Source organism: Triturus cristatus, chromosome 4_2 (assembly GCF_964204655.1).
Source record: "Triturus cristatus chromosome 4_2, aTriCri1.1, whole genome shotgun sequence".
In the NCBI taxonomy this organism is placed as follows: Eukaryota; Metazoa; Chordata; class Amphibia; order Caudata; family Salamandridae; genus Triturus; species Triturus cristatus.
The window spans coordinates 937641787-937665848 of record NC_140586.1 but is presented as its reverse complement, the minus strand read 5'-3'; the positions used below and the strand labels follow the sequence as shown (position 1 = coordinate 937665848).

Sequence of the window (24062 nt, the reverse complement as noted above, 5' to 3'; positions counted from 1 at the left end):
TCAGGAACTAGCCAGTGAACTTGGGTTGGCCGGGATAGTTTGTATCGGTCCGGGCATTCCCTGCTGATGCCGCTGATTACGAATATCAGGGAAAGTTGAGGCTAAGAGGATGGTGCGGAAATTTGTAGAGTCGCTAACTCGGGATCCAGGACGCGCCTTGGTGGCTGCTTCAGTGTTGAACCCATTGATGACAGTCAGCTAGACCAGGTCGGTGGCCTGGTGCAGTCGAAATCGGCAGCACTGCGGGGTATTTAACATCCAATGAAACTGAGTTTTCCATTTATTATGGGAAAGCCGAGATAAGTGCCTGACCTCTGACCTGGCTCTTAAATACCGTACACGAGCCGAGCTCAGAAAATAGTTCTCATGTAAATAATACAAAAAATCATGTACATATCTGAAAGTATTTCTTTAACATGCAGATGATTTCTACCGTAGTACACCAGGTTATATCCCGGCATTTAGTACAAGTAATTGTTTTTTTACATGAACGTAGAGACCCCTTCCCCACCACAATGCCATTATTGAACGAAGAGGCCACTCAAATGCCATGTGCGCGCGACATGCGGTTTACTGGAGAAACATTATAGTCTATTAAGTCAAACACGAGAGGTTTTGTACAGCTCACCCAGAACTCTGATATTTTAAGGTGCTCTAATATGTGATAACGAAGAAAACCAGCATAACAACTCTGAGAAGAAGAACAAGCAGAACTAGTGGTGCGCGCACGCGCGACACAGCGAGCGATCTGTTTTCAATTATCGCGCCTGTGTCTGGGCACGATAATTGAAAACAGATGTCGGTGTGCGGGTAACAGACACCAATAGGCCATGGGCGGAGCAGCGCGACCACCTTTGGCCTATTGCGTGCTGTCTTTCTGAAAAAGACGACCGCAAACGACAATAGCGTGGACCAAAAGGAATCGCACACGCACGAGTGTGTGCAATTCCAGGGTCCATTTTGGAACCCTCCACAAAAGGACTCTCGCCTGCATGAGCAGTGCTAAACACTGCATCGCTAGGCGCGAGACCTAAAAAGGCCTAAACCCTATCAGTGAAGTCCTCACTCCCATCCTGAATGAGTCCATCAATGCAGTCCTCTTCCCAGGTGCCTTGAAACAGGCAGCTAGTACAGCCCTGCTGAATAAACCCTCCATGGACATCACCAAACTCTACAACTACTGATCGGCCTCCCTCCTACCATGCACGGCCAAAGCCCAAGAGAAAACCATCAACAGGTGTCTGACCAACTACCTCCTCAACAACCAGCTCCTCAAGTCCACCAAGTCTGGATTCGGTCCCAACCACAGCATGGAAACAACACTCATCGCACCCACCTATGCTATACACATGATCATAGACAGAGCCGAGAGTGGGGCCCTTATCCTATTGGACCTCCCGGCGGCATTTCACTTGGATTACATCTCATCCTCATCGGACACCTTAACGAGATTGTGATTAAAGGGCCTGTATTTTTTGATAGATCTGCTTCTTCCTGACAAAAAGAACTCAGACAGTCAACCTGACATCATAGTCCTTGGAAACCAGAAATCTCATCTGCGGAGCACCTCAAGGTTCATCTCTCAGCCGAACCCTCTTCAAAACTTGCATAACCCCACTGGCCAACGTCATCCATAGCTAATACATCACCATCCTCTTCTACACTGACGACATGCAACTAATACTGCCCTCTCTGAATAAAATCCACAACACAAGGAACACGTTTACCGCCTGCATGACATGGATGAAATCCAACTGTTTCAAACTCAACAGTGAGAAGACAGATGTGTTCATCTTTGAAAACAACACCTGCTCATGGGACTCCACCTGATGGCCAGCCACTCTAGGACCTACTCCCACCCCCAGCTTGCACACCAGTAACCTAGGGATCATTATCGACAAAAGCCTGGACATGTCCGCCCAGGCCAACGTTGTCACTGCTGAAAATGCTGAAGAAAATCTTAAAATGACTCCCAAGCAACACCAGAAGCCCGTCATCCATGCACTGATCACCAGTAGTCTGGACAACGAGAACTCTCTCTATGCAGAAATAATCAAACAGCTCACCAGAAGGCTGCAAACCACCCAGAAAGTGTCCACAAAAAGTGTGAGCAAACATCAGGGCAGAGAGCACAGCGTTCTTAAACTCTAAACACCCTCTTACTGTGAGTGATAACCAGTGTACCGTATAGGTCTGTAAATATCCCTTACGGGGTGTGGAATTATTTTTAAAATCTGCTTATTTTAAGGGCAGATTGATACAGGAATCAGCTTGCCATTTAAAGAAATCCACTTGTTCCACTTACTACCTAAATATTAGCTGGACATAAGACACATTTATAGTTCTTTTTTAATAGTAAAACATGTCTAGAGTTGGGACAGCTTGAGGGGGTCTTGGGTGCAAAACTGGTGGAGTACCTTTTAATTAAATTTTTATTAGGAATGTATTTAGTATCGGTACTTGTGATGCAAAGGTAACAGATCCGTGCAGTCTGAGCATTAACTCACTTGTACAGGACGACAGTTGGAACCAGGGACCCCTTAGCTCTCTCACTAGAGTTGAAATTTGTACCCCGCAGGAAAATACATGGATCCCTCCAGTTGGTGTATTTACACTGTTTGGTGACTGGAATTAAATCCCTGATTCATAGCACTAAAGTTGGTTCAAGTATTGGTACCACTCAACAGCAAATGACACCTATAACTCTTGAAGAATCACATTCACATGGCACTTAAATCTCAGTTTTAGCTCACAACATATATTTAAACTTTTATAAATAATGTTAATTCAATTTTGTCTGCTCTTCTTTTTGAACTCTGGCTCCCTCCCCTTCAAACCTATTTATTTTTTATTTTGGATGAGAACTACAATTTACTTTACCCTTTGTGTTTTTCTCTCTGTATCGCTCATACTTCTCTTCTCTTTTTCTGCTCACTCATCTTGTTCTCCCCTTCCTGATGAAGCGAGAAGCAGAGCAGAATGACTTTAAGAGTCTCTTGGACCCCTCCACATAGGCTCCTATATCATAGTACAATCCTCTTTAACGCATGATGAGAGAGTGCAGCAACCCTGGGTGCTTCGGGCACTCACACATTTGGAGGTTAGGCCGAAGTCTCACTCAGACTTGGCTAATTCGTCAAACTATGGGGAAGAACTAGAACTTCACGTGACGTTGCTCAGACGTCTGCTATGTGCCGAGTAGTACCAGACTATTCTGCACAGCACAGACCTACTTTTCAGCCAGTGATCCTAAAGGTCTCTGTACAGAGAAGAGAGGCCAGGAAGAGTGACTGACAGCCCCACCAATATCTGCTAAGACAGGAACCCTGCAAATAGACACACTGCAGACATGCCTCATACAGGCACACACACAGCCTGCAAAGACAACCCTGCCCTGTCCACATGCACACACATCCAACCTACACACACACACACCCTTACAGAGATACATTAAAAACACAGACACATACCTTCCACTGCTTGACGGGCCTCCTTCATGGCACACCCAAAGTCTGTGCACACACACACAATCCCTGCAGCAGGTACACAACATCTGTAGCGGATAATGCCATAAGCCAACCTAAGGCACAGGAAACTATTGCAATGATTGAAGCTTCTGCCTAGTCTGAGAGATGGAAACTGGACAAAGGGAGAAAAGGGGCGCTGGGCAGCACGGGTAGCCTTGAGGTCAACTGCCTGGGGGACATGCTTTGAACATAGGGGCAGGGGTAGCCAAGTCAACAAATTAACAGCGAGAGCAGAGCACAGGGTGTGTACAGATTCCTCACAGTGCAATAAGATCCAGTGCAGCGTGCATAGATACCTCACAGTGCAGGAAACGGCAGTGCAGTGGCACAGACTTCTCACTGTATAGTAAGATGCAGTGCAATGCAGATTTATCATAGTGCAGTAGACAGCAATCCAGTGTACACAGATTCCTCGTAGTGCAGTAAGGTGCAGTGTGCACAGATTCCTCACAGTGCAGTAAGAAGAAGTGCAGAGTACACAGATTCCTCAGTGCAGTAAGATGCAGTGCAGTTTGCACAGATTCCTAACAGTGCAGTAAAATGAAGTGCAGTGTACATAGATTCGTAGGTGCAGTAAGATGCTGTGCTGGGTGGACTGTTTCCTTATATTGCAGGAAGGAGAAGTGCAGTGTGCACAGATGCAGACTCCTCACAGTGCAGTAAGATGCAGTGCACAGATGCAGACTCCTCACAGTGCAGTAAAATGCTATGTAGTGCACAGATCCCCTCTTTAACACAAATGATGCCCACAAACACCCCCAGGGCGGATGGAGAGACCCCCAGCCCCCCCCCCCCCCCGGATAGAAGAGCCCAGCTCAGCCCGGCTCCTGCAGAGATTCCCTCCAGGATTATTCAGTCTATTTCTACAAACACAGCAGAAGGGGCTGACAATCTCCTACCTGAGCAGAAACCTGTGCAGACATGTCCAGGCTCTCCCCTACCCTGGGGCGGGGGTGGGGGGGGGAAGGAGCAGATCTGGGGTCGGGGGGTGGGGGCTGTGAGGGTCTGGAGATGAAGGTAACTGCCCACCAGACAGGGGTACTTCCTCCTCTGCAGCAGACTGAACACACCAGGAGGCCGGAAGTGATATCACCACCGCTGCTGGTGCTGTCTCTGCCGCCGCTGACCCGGAAGAGGAAACCCTTCTCACCTTTCATGCAATGTGCTGCTTAGTGGGTTTCATCAGCAGGCGAGGAGCGCTCTCTGGTGGCCACTAACGGAATCGCCGCCTCCAGGCTCCAGCAGCGAATACATTTCAAAGAAACAAGCCTTTATACCCGTAAAGACCTGGGATTTCAGTTGTCACAGACGTGAATGTTTTTAAGGGTCAGGCAGTTCAAGTACAGGGACACCATTGCCGCTCAAAGAGAAGATGACCATTCAAATAAAAGCAGACGGCCAGGAAGTCACAAACACCTTTCACATCGTCAATAGGGAAGCCAATACCTTTGTAATAAGCTTCACCGCAGAGGACTTGGGCCTAGTGTTTTTTCGCACATAGTAAAAGCCTTCCAAACTGATGAGATTTGAGGCACTTCCTTCATCGGCCTCAGGTGTCTAAAAGCTCCTCCCATCAAGCTGCACATCGATAAGTCCATAAAGCTGGTAGCTCTTCGGCACCGGCATACCCTTCCACCAAAGACCCCTGGTTGAGCAAGAACTCTGCAAGCTAAAATCACAAGCCGTGATTGAGAAAGTCTTGGACCAACACCGTGGGTGTCCCCCATGGTGATCTCCGAAAAGCTGAAGCAACCAGCAAGTGTGGCTGTGTATAGACAAGCGCCTCCCCAATCAAGACATCAAGCGGGAGAGTGACATAACACCCACGATGGACGATATCATTGCTGACCTTAATGGCTCAAGGTAGTTCTCTAAGCTATACCTCAACGCAGGGTACCACCAACTGATGTTGGAAGAGGAGAGCTGCTATATAACCTCCTTCTCGACACGCCTAGGGCTACACTGGTACAAGCGACTAAACGTGGGAATTTCCTCAGCAGCAGAGGTATTCCAGGGGGCAATTAGAGAAACCCAGTCTGGCTTGCAAGATGTGATGAATGTAAGCAATGATATTTTAATTCATTCAACCACTACCGAAGAACATCACAGTCACCTTCGAGCGGCATTCTGACCATGGAGTTACCCTCCGTAAATGCTCTTTCTTCCAGAATTTAATCGAATTCTTTGGTTATGTGTTTAACCAAGAAGGTGTTCAGGTAGACCCTCGCAAGTCTCAAGCCATCAAGCAGGCACCGGCCCCCACCACGGTATCAGAGGTGCGCAACTTCCTAGGAATGGCCACGTACTGTGGTCGGTTCATCCCAATATAACAAGGGGAACCCCTGCAAAAGGATGAAGGTAGAGACACAGGGGAAAGAAAATCAACAAAGAAAGGAAGGTACTCTACCTATTCTTTTCTTAATGTACAATGTATCATATCATAAATATACTGACACTTAAACAAGACCTATATAGAGCAAGGAAATTTCAGTGCATAGTCAAAGAAAAATTTGTTTATATTTTTATTTTTTATTTTAATCAATTTTAGACAAGGGGATTCAAAAGGTGAATAAAATCCTCAATAATTTGTAGCACACACAATATCGTAAGCCACAATACAAGTAATAATGACAGAAAGGTCCCAATCACAATCACGCACATACAGACACACAAACTTATACCGGTATCATATCACACCTTAAAAACAAAACTCATACATCTACTCATAAATTGGCTCCGCCACGGAACCATTATCGAAATATATCGATAAATTTCTACAACCCATGGTGGAATCCTTAGACTCGTATGTAAAGGACACTGGTCATTTTATCTCGAAATTAGAGGGCTTGCAATATAACCCTCTACAGGAAATCTTAGTCACCCTGGATGTTGAATCCTTATATTCCAACATTCCCCAAACAGAAGCATGCCGTGTTGTGACCAATATCATCGAAAAAGATCCAACTTTACATAATGGCAGATTCTTGACTCGATGTTTGGCAATAGTCTTGGAAGAAAGCTTTTTTGAATACGACGGATGCTACTACCAACAGGTCCAGGGGCATGGGGGCGGCCTGTGCCCCCAGTGTTGCCTGTCTGTATATGGAACATTTCGAGCACTGTAACATCTACAACGAAATAGCCCCTTTTTTTCGAAAATGTACGCCACTGGTCACGGTACATAGACATTTTCTTCATTTGGACTGGTGACCAATTGTCCCTTGATGAATATATCAGATGGATCAACTTAGCTGGTGTCAACATCAGATTCACTGCTCACACGAGTACTACCAAATTAGAATTCCTCGACGTTTGGGTTGAACATCGGGAATCCAAACTTTGTTTTTCCCTCTATACCAAACCTACAGCCAGGAACACACTCCTCCACTTCGACAGTTTCCACCCGAGGAGTCAAAAGGATGGAATACCTTTTAGTCAATTCCTCCGTTTGCGTAGAAATTGCACTACCATCAATGACTATCTGCTTCATGCTGAAACCATGAAAGAAAAATTCATCCAAAGGGGCTATCCCCGTAGGATGGTAAGGAATGCTTGCAAGAGAGCCCGTTTCTATAACCGCGATTCCATGTTTCTACCTAAGACACGGAACCAGTCGGATAAATTAGTCTGCGTCACAAAACACTCTGTGATGAACAATAAAATCAGACAAATTGTGAATTCACAATGGCATCTGTTAAACCTAGAGCCAGAAACAACTCACATCTCCAGGCCCCATTTTGCATTCCACAGGAACAAAAACTTGAGAAACTGGATAGTTAAAGCTAAACAACCTGAAACAAGAGGCTGGATACAAAAATCTATTGAGGGGACAGTTCCTATCAATGGTAACCACCGATGTGGTACGTGCCATGCATGCCCTCATGCTATAGTCGGCAACAACATCTGTATCAATGACTATAACGTCAAGATGAAGGTCATGACCAACTGCAGGACATCCAACTGCATTTATGCCATCCAGTGCCCCTGCCCCCTCACTTATGTAGGCGAGACTGCCAGAGAGGTAAGGATTCGAATAGGTGAGCATAAGTCCAACATTAGACGAACCAGACATGGATCCCCCTTAGTAGATCATTGGACTGCTATGGGACACTCTGAGACTGACCTGCGTTGGACGATCTTAGAAAAGATCCGCCAACAAAGGGGCTCTGACAGCAACAATGTCCGCAAAAAGCGAGAAGTGTACTGGATTTTTGTCCTTAAATCTCAGGACAAGGGACTAAATGAATCATCATCAATTATCTTTATTTCGGTCACCAGGACCATAAAAGAATACAAGTACAAGAATAAATGTACAGAATAAAATATGCAGAGAAAATACAAATAATGGAACATAAAACAGTTGGACTAAAATCATCATGCTAAATCATTCAATGGGGAGAACTTGAGACAATGCATACGAATAAACCACATTGAAGATAAGAATTTTGCGACCGCAAATACGATTGGGGCGGAGAGATCTGATTTCAATATTCTAAAGGCAGGGGCATGCTGTCTGAAGCCCATGTTTCTAAGAAGGGGACAAAGCCAATGATTCCTAGGTTTATGGTATGCAGGGCAAAAGAATATGACGTGTGAGTCCGTTTCATGGGGGTATGCGCAGCTAGGACAATGGGCTGTGTGATTTGATAGTGCCCACGAAACCGTGTGTGCCCTGAGGGGTAATGTGTTGAAACGCCATTGCATCTAGAGTTTCCTAGTCAGTGGTGGGCCCATATCATCGAATACGTGCTCCAGATGGTAAAAATCTTTAAAGCCCAAAAAGTGTGCTGTCTGGGAGCCCTGTCGTGTGCTCGTTATGGCAACACGCAATGAATCCCTTCCATGGGAAAATGCTATTCTTTAAGCCAAAATACCCTTCCTACCTCCATGTGACCCCTGATCCTTCACCTTTTGTCTCAGTCTTCATTCAGCTTGAGTTTCCATTTTCTCTTCTTTTCTTCCTTTTTTGCATATTTACCCAGCAGACTTTGTTCTTGTCAACATTCTTGACCCCCATTTGCCGCCTGAGATCAGAGATTCTTCTTGCCTGTGTCCTCACTTGGACCTATTTGCAACAACTAGATTCCCCACAGGTGAGCGTAAAAACGATCAATCTGCCCTCCTTTTTAGGTCTCGACCTTGCTATCGCGTAAGCGATTGCAAAGCGAGACTATAGAGAGCGGGTTTGACAAGTGCTCCCAAAAAGCGGATTGCATGGCTAGCACGCGCACAATCACGCGCATCGTGCCGCCATGCAATCAGCCTTTTGGGAGCACTTCAAAGGGTCCGCTCCCCCTCCTGGAATGCGCTCCTCCGCCCCCAAGCGCGCGCGCCACGCTCCGTCGGGCTTGTTAAGTAAGGCATGGGCACAGTGAGCAATTGCTGAGGGACCCCATCTTCCAAGGGGCACCCGAAAAAGTGAATACTGTTTGTCATATTTGTGCATGAATTAGTAGAAATTGGGTAATAAACTTGAAAGTTGGCTGCACGCATGGGAAGGCCACTCATGTCCTGGAGGCGGTGGCTGCACCCCGAGGCATGAACCAGAGGGTGTGCTCCCCTGCATCTATTTCTGTATTATCTGGACACTGAACAGCCAATGATCAGACGTCTAGTCACAACATTCAGAAAGCTGAGCCCGCACCATGTTTGGCTGCGCCCGGAGCTCGAGAGCACCTGGTCATGGGCAGGCATGGGCATTTGTTTTTGCAGTTACATAGCGCGCATCCAAGGGCATCGAGGAGCTATATATGAGTGCCAGTTACGTTACACACGGTCAGGTAGATCATTTTTAGGCTCGGTGACATTACGTGGGTTGCTGGCTCCCTAGTTCAAAAGTCGGCTTCTTATCCTCAACATCACCTTCAGGGTGAGGGAGTTGAGGAGCCGTTCTCTCACTCCACTCCTTTCTTCCTTCCTTTACCTGTACCCCGATTGCCAGGACACCGTGTTTCCAGTCCTGGACGCTTCTGTTCTGTATATTGTAGCAAGTCTTTCATTCCAGTTAATAACCCCAGACTATAACTGCCAGATACCGCCCTCGCGCTGCTATGTTTCTATTACAATTATTTGAAATTTCATTACGAAAGGGGTGCAGGACATTTATGACACATTCAGCAGCGTTTGCGCGTGCGGTACAACAAAATACAACCCCACGCTGTAAGCAATGATATTAACATCCCGACCCCGTTGACACATTTATCCCAAAACAATTTCAGTTTGGGTAGAGTTATCAAACCTAAGTCTTGCGCACCCCCAAGCCCCGCCAACCGAGGCTACGCATCTACATCCGGGGCCCTCCCATCAATCGTGCTCACCGGGAGCGCGCCTTCAAGCCCACACTGCGGCGCCAAGCCAGAGGGTAACCGGTGACATGCAGTCCATCGGCAAGTGATTGCCCGATCATACCCACCCCATCCACCCGAATGAGGTACAAAATATTTTTTGCCCGGGCGTCCTAAAATCCTTAAAATTTAACAAATACTTCAGATCTCATCAACTAAACGTGGGAGATGATTTCCTAATAAAGCTAATCTAGTGAATGAGTCATTAAATAGTGTTTGAACATCAAGGCATTGGCTGTAATTAAATGCTTTGCCGCTATTTATATGCACCCTGAAGGTTTTTTCTACGTTTCTCCTCACTACTTCCGGGGGCTTTCCCGATGCGCCTCGTTTGGATCGTCCTGTTAGTACTCTACAGATTAACAAGCGAGCCGCCATGTTACCCTATTCATTTCAGATATCTTCATGATGATACTGACGAGGCTTCGAGCCTGGTTGTGCAGTTTTTTTCCTGAACTCGACCCGAAGGTATTGGAGCGCTTACATCAGTTACGTTACACAAGGACACATTCATTTTTGGTTGGCACGGCGAGATGAGATTATTTGTCCAGGATCACAGGAGCCGACGCCGAGGCTCGAACCTGGTCCCCCCTGCTCCAAAGTCGGCAGCTCTGGCCGTTAGGCCACAACCCAAGTCACCAGCTCTAGCCACTAAAACCCCCGCCCCCCTCACAGAAGATGCCAGCATGTGTGAAAATGAAATGTACAGCAGTCAAATGTGGGGCATGGAGGAGAACGTCGCCTGGGAGCTTGGAAGAGCAGCAATCAACGCTTTTCCCCCTCTCATCGGTGTGAAGAGTATTTAAGTGCAATTGGAAACTGAGGATAGTTCAAATGTACCCATCGAGGTGCTGTATCAGGGGAGAGCTGACCGTGACGCAGAAAGTTTCTGCATGAAGAGTTTTCGGGTCAGATGCGCTTCCTGTATGGCGCGAAACCTCTACTTAATGGCGCGAGAGGCTGGCCATTAGGGCATTCTTACGCTGTTTTACAAAGGCAGGAAGCGGCCCAGTTAATTGGAAAGATGAAAGAAAAGTGGGTGGGGCGAGCGAAGGAATGCAGGGGGTAAGGAAGGCTCATTAACTTATCAAGAGGACGTGCTGCACCTCTCGGATTTTTTTGTTTTAAAGAATTCTCTTGTGATGGTGATAGTTCTACTGAAGGGCTTTAAGTGGGCCGGGTCTGTCCGGGTCTGAGCACCGGCAGTTTTTTTTTCCCACTTAAAGCACTGGTTCTACTGAAGGGCGTGCATTCTCAAATTCTAGACCTAGCCACGTTAGTATTCCATATGCACATCAGTCAAGTTCTAAGGACCGTCTGAATGCGTTCACACCAGAAGGTTACGTTTTTATTTTGCAAGAAGTGAGAACTACCGGAGAGTTAGACATAGTACTCATTCGGAACCACGCCCCTCCGATCCCGCCCCAAACAACCTTCAGAGATCTTTTACCTTCTGCAGATATTACTTAATTGTGATTTGTAGCAATGCACATCCGGATGATAATCCCAGGTGTAATTCTCATGAGATTTTAACTCTGTAGCTCAGTGGTGTAACACAGGCCCCCCGCAGCCCCCGCAGTGCAGGGGGCCCCTTAGCATAGTATGTACTATAACAAGGGCCCCTCAAGTTTCGTTACGCCACTGCTGTAGCTGTAATTGCTAATAGCCAGCTGAGGCCACGGAGCCCTTAAAGGCCGGCTGAGTCCTGTGAGCAGAGAATGGTGAGCTGTACTAGATTGTGAAGTGGCACAACATACAAGAAGTGCGCCATGGCCCTAATAGCCGACTGAGGGTGCCTGGCGGAATGTCGGGCTTCCAGTGTGGCTGAGGAGTGTTAGTCGCCACACTGGAAGTGGAAATTATGCTCCATTTTGAATTCTGTTAAGTGGTAGCAAAAACTTGTGATATAAAGTTGCTGTCCCCACTACTAGGAGCAAGGGCATAGGTTAGTTAGTCAGTGAAATTCAGGGGGGCATTAATCTCGAATTTCCCAACTAAACAAGCATTTGCAATGCAATAGGTATCGCAGTTACACGAGTTAAAGCTATTGGCATTGTAAATGACAATGCCAATAGGCATTGTTATTTGCAATGTCAATAACTCAAACTCGCGTAAATGCGAGACCTAATGCATTGCAAATGCTTGTTTCTCTTTGGACCAACTTTTATCACAAGAAACATCATGTTAATTAAGTATACAATATGCTCTTTTTCTCCTCCCTGGAAGACAGGACTCGTCAGTGTTCACGTTGTTTTATTTAATAATGTAATTTTTCACTTGATATTAATGTTTAAACAAATTCTTCTATGATGTTTGACACTTATGACCTATGACCTTGTGTTGTTTAGTCCTCTATTTTGAAACCAATGATGTTATTAAATGACACTTGAATTGTCCTCTCTTTTTTTTTATTTGATTTGCTTTTCTTATTTTTGTTAGGTTCCAGCTAAAACGCCAAAACCATTTCCTTGTTCGCCCTGAGGAAGGTGGCACCTGCATTTCGGTGCGTTCACCGAAACGCGCGTCGGCGCTCCCAAGGGGTCCACTCAAGCCCTAAATCTTGTATTTTGAACATGCTCTCTTTAGCACAGCATTGAATGCTTATATGCTTTTGCTTATATATTGATTTATGAGGCACATTTCTTTTGGACCCCCACTCGATGAGTGGCATTTTTATGAGTAGATGTATGAGTTTTGTATTTAAGGTGTGATATGATACCGGTATAAGTTTGTGTGTCTGTATGTGCGTGATTGTGATTGGGACCTTTCTGTCATTATTACTTGTATTGTGGCTTACGATATTGTGTGTGCTACAAATTATTGAGGATTTCATTCACCTTTTGAATCCCCTTGTCTAAAATTGATTAAAATAAAAAATAAAAATATAAACACATTTTTCTTTGACTATGCACTGAAATTTCCTTGCTCTATATAGGTCTTGTTTAAGTGTCAGTATATTTATGATATGATACATTGTACATTAAGAAAAGAATAGGTAGAGTACCTTCCTTTCTTTGTTGATTTGTCGGTTCATCCCAAACCTGGCAACCATGGCCGTGGCTCTATGATCCTTGACTGAGAAAGACGCGCCCTGGAAATGGGGCCACAGCAAGGAGGAGGCCTTCCAGAACATCAAGGAAGCCTTACTCAGCACAGTAATCACCCAAGAAATAGAGCCAGGCAAGTGGGCACCCCTCGCCTTTGCCTGTAAAGCCCTCAACCAACTGAGGCGCGATACTCCCAGATAGAACGAGAAGCGCTAGCCATCAAGTGGGAGGGTGGCCACTTCCACCTCTCCCTCAGTGTGCAGCCATACCAAGAGGTCACCGACCACCAACCACTCGTCCCCCTGTTTCGAGGTACAGGGCCACACTCTCCGTCATGGATTGAACAGTGGGTGATCTAACTACAGCATTACCAGATGCAAGTAGTTTACCGGTAAGGTAAAAATAAAACGCTGTTTTCTCTCCCGTCAGCCACCAGTCCAGGCGGACAAGAACAATGACAACACTCACACCACGGAAGAGTACATAACCATGTTGTCTCATGGAGCATGCCCACAGGCACTCACTTTCACAGAGGCCACCAAGTCTGATCCCGTCATGATTAAGACCATGGAAGCCCTTCAGCAATGCTTGTGGCAGAACTTCCTAAGAGATGCCAATAACTGGCATGGCCCAGATATAGAACGCCTCAGGAAGATTTAGAGGGGGCGGGTGCGTGATGACTTGAGTGCCACAGCAGATAGGCTCATATTGCGCAGAGGGCGCATCATAATTCCTGAGAGTCTGCAGTTCCATGTGACGACCTTAGTACACGGAGGCCACCAAGGTACCGTCTGGATGAAATCCCGGATGAGGGAGAAAGTCTGGTTCCCAGGGCTGGAAGCTGCAGTAGAAGACTTTGTACATCAGTGCCCCTCGTGCCACCTCACAAAAACTCAAGGGGACCCAGCTCCGATCATCACGGAGGAACTGTGTACAGCCTCATGGTCCCAAATGAGTCTCGACTTCAGGAGCTTCCCAGATGGAAAGATCACTGCTGTGTTAATCGATAGCTACTCTAAATACCCCATAGTCACTGTGATAGTCAACAGCCTTCTACAACCTTGCCCCAATGCTTGAGAAACATTTGCCCTACTGGGACTCCCCCAATAGATTAAACGGACAATAGGCCATCATTTCAAGGATCTGACTTCAAAGATCTGCTCGTAACCCTCGGCATCAAGCATCGCCATGTCACACCCCTGTGGCCGCAAGCTAATGGCGAGGCAGAACGCTCTATGCGTACATTAAACAAAGCTCTCCAGATTGCGGTGGCTGAAGGCACTACCCCTGATCTCAACTTGCACCACTTGCTGCGTGAGTACTGAGGACCACCCCACTGCACCACGCAGCGGTCCCTGTGTTCCCTGATGCTGAATGGACATCGGCAAGACACTATCCCTGTCTCCAGCCAGTGGACACTAACCCCATATGAGCCAACAGAGCCCGAAGCCAGGCGCACCCGAACCACCTAACATGCCAGCCTGAAGAGGTGCGCTAAATCTCGACAGCTCCTACCAGGGGCCCTTGTGTTAGTAAAAGACCGACAGTTGGGATGGAAGCTCTGGATGCTGTTTGAACCAGGTACATGAGCAGCCTCCCACTCGAGTGGAACCCTCGCTACCGCTAAAAGAGGGATTGAGGTCGTCACAAGGAATGTATCGTGGTTCCGAAGAGTAGACTGCCCCACCCAAGAAGCAACCCAATCAGAAGACAAAGGCGCCACTTGGGACATTCAGGGCCCACAGCTTGAACCAAGGAGAAGTCCCTTGAACCCCTCCACACCTGAGCCGTTGTATACCACTGAAAGCGCTGAACAAACCCCCACCGAGAGCCAGGGTCTGGAGAGAGGAGCAGCCACTCCCACCCTCAGTGTTACGAATTGAGGCCAAATCCACTGCCAAGCCAAAGATTCAGAGACTTTGTCTGATGGAAGCCAGGAAGAGAGTCAACGCCAAGTTGGGGAGGGATGTAACGGTCCCAGCACTGCCCGTGCAGTACTGGAGTGACCCGGAAATGACACCCTGTAAAATCCTCAGGCAAGGCGTGGCCACAGGATATATAATAAGTAAGGACCGACGGGGTCTTTTGCCAGCACCCAAGCTGTGTGTGTGTGTGTGTGTATACTTTCTTCCGCGCTTCGACGCTGAGGCTGACTCCTCCCCGAGGCCTCGCTACAAAGACCACAGTCCCTTTTCTGAGGGTGGACACAGATGGTGAGAGGCCACGTACCAGCTGGACTTGTTAAATTCTCCTGTGGGATTGTGCAAGGCTCAGGTGGAGCAGTTCCTCCTCGGCTAGGTTGTGGCCTGTTTGGTCCCTGTGGAATGGTGGTGAGGGCGTTGTGGTGCTGTGCCCGGTGTGTCTCCTGGAGCTGCACCCAAGCCAGGGAGCTTCTGGCCGTTTGAAGGAGGCTGTGGCGAAGATCCAGACCTGATGTGTGCATGTTGAGAAAGGCGAGGACGGCCTGCTCCTGACTCGTCGTGCCGCCAGGGCCTGCACCTTACCCATGTGTGGTGGGGTTGGGAACCCATGTCACGGTGACTCCAGGTCTGACGGCTGACTCCCACGGATAGGGGCATGCTCCCACTGTTTGAGTAGGAGCGTGGCAAATGCTGGGGACGCAAAAGACATTGTGGCTACTCGAGGAAATGGGACTTTGGCTAGCAACAGGGGGGTGTAGCCCGGGGTGTTTAAATGTGGCTCCTGATGTCAGAGGCTGATTCACAAAGGCCGGGGTGTGCTCTCGTTGCGCTCAAAGGTACCACTGTAGACTCAGCCACGAGGCAGCTTACCGCTATACATTATGTTGATCGGACTACCCTTAGATGTCATACTTGGAATCTGTGTGGGCTTAAAGATCTTCAATGGTGTACGCGAACGTCCATCGGTGATACGCAGGGTAGATATGCCATCCTACATGGTACGCTTTGGGATAGTCCTTTACTCTGGTCCCTGTATATGGCCCTAATGTTGACAACTCTGAATATTTTGCAGAGCTGTGGTGCTAGATTAGCCGGGTGGGGCTAACTACTGCTGTGCGGGGGGTGACTTCAATGTGCTACTAGACCCCAGTTTGATCACTCCAGCGGCACACAAAGACTGCATCCAGGGAGAGCAACTCAATTGCGCCTCCTTGCGGAGGGTCATGGACAAGGAGACATATGGAGCCTGTGGCATCCTCGAGATAGGGACAGCCCATGTATTGGAACAGCACACATTAAGTGGTCTAGGAGAGATTATTTGCTGGTGACGAGGGATGTAGTCACCCTGGCCGTGGCTGCCTGAACATTTATGTAGAACCTTCTCCGACCATGCACCAGTCTTCCTGGAGTTGGCCCTACTGAAGACACGCAACCATGCACACTGTTGGAGGCTCCCTGCTATTGCCCTTCGTGACCTAGTGTTTTGTAATTAAATGAGAACTGACATTCTGGAATATTTCTCTCTCATAACTTCCCGTCTGCCAACTCTGCCTCCACTCTATGGGAGTGCTACACAAACAAATGATGAACGGAATGCTGACTAAATCATACATTCACCCCCAGTCAAGAGATTTTGGTTAAATCAATCAATCTTTTGCTCACCATACCACCCCAGTTTAGACCCAGCCAAATGCAAATCAGTCTTGACCCTGCTTCTCATGGTAAAAGTCCAGCCCGAGCTTCCAAGCCAGGACCTCCCTCGACCAGAAACAAGTATCCTGGGACCGGTTTCGGGTATTACCCTTCATCACCCAGGCTAGCTTGAACCCAGTTGCACAGTGAGCAAGGATGCTTGTTTCCGGTCCATGGAGGAACTGACCTTGCAGTTCATGCTCAACTGTTCCCATGAGGGGCAGGATCAAGACTGATTTGCATATCGGCGTGTCCAAATTGGGGAGGCATAGTGAGCAAAAGAATGATGGATTCAACCCAGATCTCTTGACAGGGGTGAGTGGGCGCAACGTTTTAGCAATACATCCATCATCTTGCTGTGTTTGCTATGTTTGCACTAAGTGGCCAAGGCCATGCCCAGAGGTGGGTCCCTTGCTCGCTGTGCCACTGGATTCAACTAGTCTGGCTGATGAGGGGCGATACCCTGAAACCGGTCCCAGGATGCTTGTTCCGGTCCAGGGAGGAGCTGGCCTGGCAGTTCAGGCTGAACTGTTGTCATGAGGAGCAGGGTCTAGACAAATTTGCATATGGCTGGGTCCAAAGTGGAGTGGCATAGTGAACAAAAGAACAATGGATTCAACCCAGATCTCTTGACTGGGGGGTGAGTAGTCGAATAGTTTCAGCACTCTGTCCATCATCTTGCTGTGTTTGCTCCACTCCATGGGAGGCCTTCAAGGTAGTAATACGGGGCACCTGCATTGCCAAACCAGCTGGGGTATTGATAGCGTTAAATACTCATCTGGGCGGTCTCAAATCTGACCTTCAAATTCATGTACTTTGTTTTAGGGGACACAAGTATCCTCCCCTCAATTAGACAGAAGCTAAGGCACTGATGTAGATCTCGGCAGACGGGTTACAGTGGTGACGGATATGCTGTTGGCCGAATTATAATTCTCTTAGGATATAATGGGATTTATATTTGCGCCGGACGGGATATCTATCACCGTTGTGACAGAGTGATCCCTCCGCTGAGATCTAAATCGTTACAAAAATGGGGTTAACCCAAAAGTCAAGGACCTGGGTGTGAACTCAGTACAGAAAACAGTGGTCCCAGACCAGTTAGTGACACAACACAATGATCCTATTCAGTTAAATCATTCAAAGATTTGAGCTAATTGAACAGAAATTATTTAGAATAGCTCATGGTATTCAATACAACATTATAACATGAAAAAATAGCAACATCCAATTCTTGAATCCCCATACATTTATTTACACAATCTCAGCGGGAACGTGCATAAAGCAAGAGTGCTGAAAAGTGAGTGAGTGAAAAGGGGATGATATGAGAGACAGTAAAACAGACATTAATATACTTTACAGAGGGAACGGTTATAAATCACCGTTCAGACGAGCCTGGTCACGTTTAGGAATATCACAAGACAATTAAGTATTTCACAAAACAGAATCTAATTCTTGATGCGGCACATTAGAGGAACTTCGTATCCCAGGCTTTGCAAAAGGGGGGCGTCGACGTTTCGACCCGTCTATTGGCACAAAGGAAATTTGAAGCCTTGATCGTGCGGGTCTTCTTCAGGACAAGGGAGGGGTGGGGCAACCTGACGCAGTCCTGGACTTGACTGTATGTCTGATATAATTCCCGTTCCTAGTGGTAACGTGTAAGAATCACTTTAAACTTCATGTATCTACATGGAATGCAGTCCTGTCTCGTATAATTTCCTAGACTGCCAAACCAGATATCTGGTGAGACGCTACGGGAAGCTCGGAACAACACGGTTGCAGTTCGGCAGATTACGACTGCACGCGAGATGATTAAATGATCTCCGCCCAAAAAGGTCTGTGATACTGCAGAATTGACGGATCCAAACGGCTGCAGTTTGGCAGTCTAGGAAATTATTCGAGACAGGACTGCATTCCATGTAGATACATGAAGTTTAAAGTGATTCTTACACGTTGCCACTAGGAACGGGAATTATACTCACTCACTCACTTTTCAGCACTCTTGCTTTATGCACGTTCCCTCTGGAGCAACCATATGAGATTGTGTAAATAAATGTATGGTGATTCAAGAATTGGATGTTGCTATTTTTTCATGTTATAATGTTGTATTGAATACCATGAGCTATTCTAAATAATTTCTGTTCAATTAGCTCAAATCTTTGAATGATTTATCTGAATAGGATCATTGTGTTGTGTCAATAATTGGTCTGGGACCACTGTTTTCTGTACTGAGATCTAAATCGGGCACTAAATTACTAGGATGAAAAGGCTACGTGAGAGACACATTTCCTCCACAACAAGGGTGTGGCCCGTCGCTATGGCGAGGGGGATAGGGCAGGCCAAATACTGGCTAGACTACTTCACCACCCATGGGCTGATGACTGCATTTCGGAACTTCAGGATGACAAGCAGACTCTGCATACAGGGCCTCTGGAACACAATGACCACCTTCTATATTAACCTCTATATTTTAACGATTGCCTATGACCCACTGCTGCTGGAGCAGTAACTCGATTATATCCAAATGCTTTGGCTCGAAAACATCCATCAGCAGTATCTCGATGTTCCCTTCACAGTGAAGGATATTTTAAAGGCGATCCAAAGCATGCCTGGTGACAAGTCCCAGGGCTAGTTGGACTCACTGTTTCCTATATAAGGAATATGCTCAGATCATTGTCCCCCCCACTTGCTAGCAGTTTATGATGAAGCTCTCCATGTTGGAAGCCCCCCCTACTATACGTAAATCGGTAATAGTGTCCATCCTGAAACCTAGGAAGCCACCAGATCAATGTCACTTCTCCCGGCCACTTTCAATGATCAATGTTGACAATAAAATACTTTCCAAACTTCTCACCACCCGCCTAAAACCTCTGATACCGGACAGTCCACCCGGACTAGTCAGGGTTTGTATCTGGGTGGAATGCATCACACAATGTATGCACGATGTTTGCGCTTGTGCATTCCATCAATTCTCAGCTTAAGGCGGTGTCAATCCTACTTGACCCCACCAAGGCCTTTGAGTCTTTAGAATGGCTCTTCTAGTTGCAGCAACTGCAGCGATATGGGCTCAGTCCTTGATTCGTCAGCTGGATTAAACTCTTGTATACATCACCATGCGCCATATTGCGCATCAATAGCAAAATGAAGCCTGATTCCCTGTGGCCAGAGGCACCAGACAGGGATGTCCGGTCACCTCTTCTTTTTGCCATTGCCATGGAGCCACTGGTGGCCCGACTACATCAACAAAACTCACAAAGAGGTCTCGCCTTATATGGCAGAAGCGGCCTAGGTTCTATGTATGAGGATGGTTTTGCTCTCTACCTGTGAGATCCTCAGCTTACCACATCACAAGTGATCCGCAAAATCATCTGCTTTAGCAGCCTTACCAGCAGCACCATAAACTAGTCTAAGACAGTATTGTTTACTCTTATGGAGGTGACTAGCCGCTTCATCATCAATTACCCAGTGGGCGGATGAACCAGTATATAAATGTACATACACACTTTTTAACCATTTTAATCCTTTGTGCGTGTTTTAATAGGAGTGTTTTATAAAAGAATTATTGATCACATCCTCCTATTTATAGAAACTCGAAAGCCTTGACATTCTCAACATTACTCAGCACATTACCGGACCCACCCACACCGATGGACACCTCCCGGACCCTATCATCCCCACAGTGAGCAACATCACGGTGAACAAACCAACGTCACGGTAAACAAACCAATGCCTATCACTTGGTCTGAAAAGTCCCTCATCAGCTTAACATCACCATCCCGGACCTCAGGGGACCCACCACCTCGGAACAGGCCCACTGCTGCTGGAAGAACATCTCACAGAAGGACTGGGCTCCACCCTCTCTGCACGCCGCCCTAAGCAAACTGGCAACCTAAAGGGAGATATCAAGAACTTCAACTAATGGATCACTGCCTGCTTCAACACCCTGGCACCCTTCAAGCAAAGCAAAACATCAAATAACGAACAAAGGCCAGCTGATGCACAGAAGAACTCAGGATGGGGAAGAAGCATTGCAAGTAACTGGAATGCAAGTGGAGAACGAGCCAAAACATCTCAGACAATAACGTCTTCTAATCCCCCCTGAGACACAACAATCAACATACTCAGAATGCCAAGCAAACAGCTCTCACAGACCACATCGAAGTCGGCAATAGCAGCAGCAAAGAAAACCATCTCCATCATCAGAGAATTCACAGCACCTACAGCCGCCACCAGCAACATCACCCTCTCACAAGACTCCTTTAATGATCTCTAGGACTTCTTTTGGAACAAGATTCCCCCTATCAGCGAAGTCTTTACTCCTCTCCTGAACGACTCCATCCACACAGTCACTTTCATATAAGCCTGGAATCAGACCACTGTACCGCATACCAAAATTCCATGTTCTCCAGAGTTGACACTACTGATAGAACTGTCCCATGGTGGTAGCTGGGGAGGTGTTGACATCTGAGCTAAAGCAGGGGCGATGTGGGTGGGGAACCTCTTTAGAGATTCTGAGTTGCTTCCCTCCGAAGAGCTCCCAGCAGAATTCAATCTACAGCAAGGACATTTTCTCCTACACAGAGTGCTTGCCAGGGTATTTAGGAAACGCTGGGGTACCGACTCTTGAGAGCCTCCTACGCTAAATTCCTGCCAATATGTAGCACTATCGGCCGGCAACGTCAAAACGGACTCGTGCCTATATGGAGAATTGCGAAAAGATCTCAAGCAGCCATTAGAACAATCACGATCACAGTGGGAGGAGGATCTAGGTGTCACGGTTCCATATCCTCAGGATCGGCTTGTGGCTGAGAATGGTCCACCTCTCGATAGCCCCAAGCCAGAAGAGCCGTATGGCACTGGTCAGCGAGGTGATCAAGTGGGGGAAGGAAATGAAGGGAACTGCTGGGAGGGAGACCTGAGAAAACACAGAAAGATAATCAACACACCTTCACTTTTCGTAACATGCTAAGAAGTTCTCTCTCTCTTAGTCTATCATAAAACGTGTATGTGCAAACTTATACAATGTACCTGTAAAGGAAAATAACACAACACATAGCAAGGTTCCTATGGCGTAAGTCCTTGCGCGGGGTGTGTGCGCTGTAACAAGATACAGGAAATCATCATCTTTAAGATACAACCTTCATTAAGATTGCGAACAACGTGCCACCTGGAAATGCATTTATACCCTGATACATGTACCCTTCTATAACTCCTAACCAGCATCACAGGGGACCGAAGCTAGTCAGTCCGTACCTCTCACGAGAACCCCTGTTAGGTGGAGTCAAGAAAACAGGACACCCATAACTCAACAGACATCACGCATATAGGAACAGTAATAAAGAAGTAGTCAAAGATATACAACTCAAGTTCCTAGTTTCTTAACTAGGGTAGAATCCTGGGGAGACTTGCACCTTTCCGAAATTAGCAGTAAGAATCTAATCAGGGAACCATGCCCCCTTGCAAAGTTTCCCAGGTTTTTGTTTATTCAACAGCGACTGAGCATTACAGCAGAGGGGGAAAAAAAACGGCTACGAGGGAGTCTTGAGCCCCTGGAGGGAGGGGGTGGTTAAAAGATTGCCCTAAAGGAAAGCGTTGCTTCACCTGGCTTCGTTGTGTGCTTCAGGACGAAACAAAGTACAGTGAAGAACGCGTCCTATCATCGGTGCAAGGCACCCCTACCTCACCGGACCTGGAACAGGAGAATGGGAAAGTCACCCAGCGGAAAGAACCAGATCCCGGAACCAAGAAGACCGGTGCAACTTTACTCTCAGAGTCACCGGGCCAAGTTATAATACGGCGTCCTCTCTCCCTTCGAGCTTCAACACTGAATTTCCGACACGGACGAAGGTCCGTCATTGTTTTCATACGGTACGCGAGCACGTCACGTAGCGTGCTAGAGGCTCATGGGGGTTGTAGTTGTTTGGGTTACTTCCGTAGTTCCCATGTCGCTGCAAGCTGCCTTCGGAAGTGCTATCCTTTGTACGGTATTCCTGACGCGCTCATGGCATCGCAACACTAGGAGTCCCCTTTGCTGCTAAGGTATGGGACACTATCCTGGAGACAATGCCCAAAGTCTGCAGAAGTAAACGCTTTAAATTAATCAATTATTTTGTCCTCCATAGGTCATACCTCACCCCAGAGGGGATGGGTAGATATTTCCATCTAGCCAACGAGGCCTGTCCTAGATGTGGGAAAAGGGGAAGTCATATTCTGCATATGTTCTGGTCATGACCCTCACTCCGTGCCTTTTGGGGGGGAGGTCATAACTACGATTGGAGCAGCCATTGAGAGAGAAATTCCTTACTCCGGGTCATTGCCTCCTGGGATGTTTCCCATACACCTAAGACAAAAGGTAAGAGCAAGTTTCAAGACTTGCCATTTGTCCAGGCCATATATGAGATTATCAGAAATTGGAAGCCACTGGGGGGGCCTCGAACACACATGGAGGAAGGAGATGGAGAAGTGGGTGGGTTGTGAAGGGAGATTACTCCTGAGAGAAGCCAGACAAGGGATAGGAACAAAAGCATCAGTCCGAGCTTGGGAGACCCTCGTGGATAGTTTTACCGTTAGAGAGCCTGACACCCCAATGGCTTCATCTGCAACGTCACTAAGATTAACTCCACACTGAGACATGAACCACCCTCTTATCCTTAGCGGACGCCTGGTAGTGCCCGTGAGATTATACCATTTGAGGTGAGAAATCTTTACCCACTGCCCCGTCCCGTGCTTTAGTGCACATGAATACTGTTATGCTTTTTCAACTGTAGAGAAATGTACTGTCTCTTGGGGAGTGGGAGGGTGGGACTGTTGGGTATTGCTTGTGCCTAGATATGATACCTTATTAATTTCTGACATACTAGTACCATTCTCTAATATACACTGCTACTGCCATAACTGTACAGTTTAAGAAAATCCAATAGAATCTAAAAACAAAAATAAAATTACCCCACTGGCCAACATCATCTGTTCCCACTACATCAACATCCTCTCCTAAGCCGACGACACGCAGTAACAAATTCACCACCTGAATTACAGACGAAGCCACCTGGTTGAAGTCCAACTATCTAACAAGACAGAAGTAGTGATATCTTAAAACAACACCTGTCCATGGGACTCCACATGGTGGCCAGCCGACCTATGACCTACTCCCACTCCCCAGCTTGCACATCACAAACATAGGGACCTTCACGGACAAGCTGGACATGTATGCACAGGTCAAAGCCGTCACTGCTTCTGCACCCTTAAGATTGTGAAGAAAATCTTCTAATGGCTCCGAGCAACACCAGAAGTCTGTGACCCACACACTCACCACAAGCAGACTGGACTATAGGAACTATCTCTAGACAGGAATAATTGAAGAGCTCACTAAGGTGGCAAACCAACCAAAACTGTGGAGAGGCTCATCCTCAAACTCCCACGAAGAACACACATCACACGACACCTGTGAGAGCTCCACTGGATCCAGACACACACGCACACAGTTCAAACTTCTCACCCACATATTCAAGGCACAACAGAAGGTCTTGCCTACCT

The 24062-nt window shown here is 47.1% G+C and overlaps 2 pseudogenes across 2 annotated transcripts in view; both read right to left on the bottom strand.

Annotated features, from left to right (window-relative positions):
- LOC146838976 (uncharacterized) overlaps positions 1–4465 on the bottom strand; it is a 33400-nt pseudogene extending 28935 nt beyond the window's left edge. The window contains exon 1 of the transcript XR_014960748.1: positions 4427–4465. The product of XR_014960748.1 is annotated as an uncharacterized LOC146838976 (transcript). The remainder of the gene's footprint in view (positions 1–4426) is intronic.
- Positions 1–4468, bottom strand: part of LOC146838975 (uncharacterized) — a 111935-nt pseudogene extending 107467 nt beyond the window's left edge. The window contains exon 1 of the transcript XR_014960743.1: positions 4427–4468. The product of XR_014960743.1 is annotated as an uncharacterized LOC146838975 (transcript). The remainder of the gene's footprint in view (positions 1–4426) is intronic.
- Positions 4469–24062: the final 19594 nt, after the last annotated feature.